The 3840-nt window shown below is 38.8% G+C and overlaps 1 pseudogene; it reads left to right on the plus strand.

Annotated features, from left to right (window-relative positions):
* Positions 1-2807: 2807 nt before the first annotated feature.
* LOC114497072 lies at positions 2808-3405 on the plus strand (annotated as a pseudogene).
* Positions 3406-3840: the final 435 nt, after the last annotated feature.

The raw sequence follows: 3840 nt of genomic DNA on the forward strand, positions 1-3840 counted from the left end.
CTGTAGAACTTCCGTGTTGGAGCGGGAGGGGGCATGGAGAAAATAGTAGTTTGCCAAAGATTTTTAAAACACAGTATAAAAAAGACAACCCATGAAAGAAAGAAAATCAACAAATTGGACTTTTTCAAATGAAAAACTTGATTCTTTGAAAGACGCTTTATAACCACAATGAGATAGCACCTCGTATCCACTGGGATGACTATAATCAAAGACATACAATAACAAGTGTTGCAGAGGATGTGGAGAAATTGGAACCCTCACACACAGCTAGTGGGGATGTAAAATGGCACAGGCACTTCAGAAAACAATCGAAGTTCCTCGAAAGGCTAAATATCCAGTTGCCATGTGGCACAGCAATTTTACTCCTATGTATCTATCAGCCCAAGACTAAGAAGAACTTATGTCCACATAAAAATTTGTCCATGAATGTCCATAAAGCATTCATAATAGCCAAAGGGTAGACACATGTCTACCAACTGGTGAATGGATACATGAAATGTGATAGATCCATACAATGGAATATTATTGCATAATTTTAAAATGCAGTACTGATACATGCTGCAACATGGATGAAGCTTGAGAACATGCTAAGTGAAGACAAGCCAGTCACAAAAACACAAAACAAAACACTCCATTTACATGAAATGTCCCAAATAGGCAAATTGATAGAAACAGAAAGTAGATTAGTGGTTGCCTAGGGACAGTGGTGGGGGATGGGAAGAGTGGGTTGATGGCTACAGGGTGTGGGGTTCCTTCTTTCAGATATGAAAGTGTTCTAAAAATAATGGTGGCGAAGGCTCTACAGCTCTGAATAAACTGAAAGTCATTCAGTTATACACTTTAAATAGGTGAATTGTGTGGTATGTGAATTATATCTCAATAAAGCTGCTTTTAAAAACTTTATAAAAAATGATGAGACGTTCTCCTTACAATTTAATAAGGAGACTAAAAGCCCAAACAAAATGGGCAAAAGATGGAACACAGCACCATAGTAGATATACACATGGCAAATAAACACATGAACATATGCTCACCATCATCAGCCATCAAGGAAATGCAAATTAAAGCCACAATAAGATATCACTGTTCTACCCATGAGAATGCCTAAAATTAAAAAGTGTTGAAAAGCATGCAGAGTAACTAGAAATCTCACACATTACTAATGGGAATGTAAAGTGGTCAGCCACTTTAGAAAACAATTTGAAAGGAAATAAGTTTGCCTCATATGACTAGCGATTCTACTCATAAGTGGAAATGAAAATTTCCCAACAGAAATAAAAATTATTTGTATACAAATGATCCTTGTCATTTTATTTGTACAAAGGAAACACTAGAGGCCACACATATGCCCATCAACAGGTAAATGGGTAAACAAGTTTTGATATATTCATACAGTGGGTTACTCAGCAACAAAAAATAATGAACTATCTTTTAATCTTCACTTGAGGATATGTTTACTGATTTTAGAGAAGAGGAAGGGAGTGAGAGAGAGAGAACACATATTGATGTGAGAGAGGAACATCGATCAGTTGCCTCCAGTATGCACCCTGACCAGGTATAGAACCTATAACCTAGGTATGAGTCCTGACCAGGAATCAAACCCACAAACTTTTGGGGTATGAGACAATTCTCCACTCTATGCAGCCACCTGGCCTGGCCAGGGCAAAAATAATGAACTACTGACACACACAGCAACATGTATGACTCAAAATAGTTATGCTTACACAAATGAAACAGACAAAAAAATGTAATACTGTATTATAATGTAATAATACTATATTATTTCACTTAGAGAAAATTCTAGAAAAATCTAAGCTAGCCCATATTGACAGAGAAAGATAAGTGGTTGCTTGGAGAGGACATATTTTGGGGGGAAGTGGTGGTGGGAGGAGGTCAGATCACAAAGTAACATGAAGAAAGTTTTGGAGGGAGTAGATATGTTTACTATCTTTATTGTGGTGTGGGCACTGAAACAGAGCCCAGTTGTAGCATTTCTTCTCAGCCCCACACACCTGGTCATCTTGCATTTGACAAGCTTGTTTAGAAGCACTGGTTTAGGAATGAGTCTTTTCTCAGAAAGTTTAATTTCCTAAACCAACTTCTCCCTTCCTCCAATCCATCCTCCTATATCGAGTCACTCATCACAGATTTGCCACTTCTAAACGCTCGAACTACCATGAAAAGTCACTAAGATTTTTATATTCAAGAATCATGGTTTCAATTTGAGATATACCAAAATGGTCTCATAATTTTATTGTTATTAGTTGTATCATAGGTATTGGACTTTACCTACAAATGTTCCATTTTGTGAAAAGCTATCCCAAAGCTCTTCAGTGAATTGCTATCAAATAATTAGAGGTAACAAGTTCCCTGTGTTTGGATCTTTCGCTGGTTTCATGTTCAGGAAAACAACTTGTTCTCTGAGATTCTTTCTGTTTACCATGGTAGGAACTACCCTTCACCTCTAACTCTGCCAAACATATCATGCAAAGGCAATAAAACAAATATACACAGAAAGGTATGATTAACTAGAGTTGCTTGAGAAGCATAGATTAGTTTAAAGAAGTGCTAACAGCATGTGAAATCAGTCAACATACTGCATGAACCAAGAGCTACAGAAAGAGTGCTCTTGTTCTTGAGGACTTGTATTCTTTTATTTTTCTTCTACATTTTAAAAACATGTTCATTGAATCCATAGAATATCTGTGGAGCACTCATTATGTGCAAGGGTTAGGTTTAAAGATTATGAAAGGCTTCATGAGTCTTCTTCCTGACCTGCTTCTTTTGGTTGATATTTGTGTCTTGGAGCCGCTAAGAGCAAGATGTGTTCAGGAAATGCTGAAACTGGGCACCCTGCCTCCAACTTCAAAGCCATAGCTGTTATGCCAGATGGTCAGTTCAAAGGTATCAGCCTCTCTGACTACAGAGGAAAATATATGCTGGTGTTCTTCTACCCTCTTCAGTTTACCTTTGTGTGCTCCATGGAGATCATTGCTTTCAGTGACAGGGCAGAAGAATATAAGAAACTCAACTGACAACTGATCAGGGCTTCCATGGATTCTCGCTTCGGCCACCTGGCATTCATGGATCAACACATCCAGGAAACAAGGAGGACTGGCACCCAGGAACATTCCCTTGATGTCAGACCCCAAGCACACCATTGCTCAGGACTATGGGGTCTTAAAGGCTAATGAAGGCATCTCATTCACAGGCCTCTTTATCATTGGTGAAAAAAGGTATGCTTCGCCAGATCACCATAAATGACCTCCTGTTGGCCCCTGTGTGGATGAGACTCTGAGAATAGTTCAGGCTTTCCAGTACATTGACAAACAAGGGGAAATGTGCCCAGCTGGCTGGAAATCTGGCAGTGATACCATCAAGCCTGGTGCCCAGAAGAGCAAATGATAGTTCTCCAAGCAGAGGTCAACACAGGATCATTACATGGTCACAGCGACAGTGTAGAGCCTTCAGAACAAAACCTCTCTTTTCCTACTGTCATGATTTAAACCCAAGATCTCAGATTTGGGCTGGATGTGGTCTGGGACGAGACAAAGCTTTCCTGTTGGGTGTGGGGAGGTCAACCTTTCTTTTTCTGGAGGAAACGGCCTGAAGTAATGTAGCAGGCCAACTGCCTTGTACAATAGTGGAGCAACATCTTTTATTTTAGGTAATTCTATTCAAATCGAACTGATACTTTAATTTGAATGATTGAAAGGATATTCTTGTAGATGATTTCACACAGTCCACAATATTATAGACTTTACTGTTTCTAACATTTCTGATATCTGAAGAATTGAGCAATGAATAGGAAAATAGCCTTTTATTTTATTGGCAACTGAG

This window comes from Phyllostomus discolor, chromosome 5 (assembly GCF_004126475.2).
Source record: "Phyllostomus discolor isolate MPI-MPIP mPhyDis1 chromosome 5, mPhyDis1.pri.v3, whole genome shotgun sequence".
In the NCBI taxonomy this organism is placed as follows: domain Eukaryota; kingdom Metazoa; phylum Chordata; class Mammalia; order Chiroptera; family Phyllostomidae; genus Phyllostomus; species Phyllostomus discolor.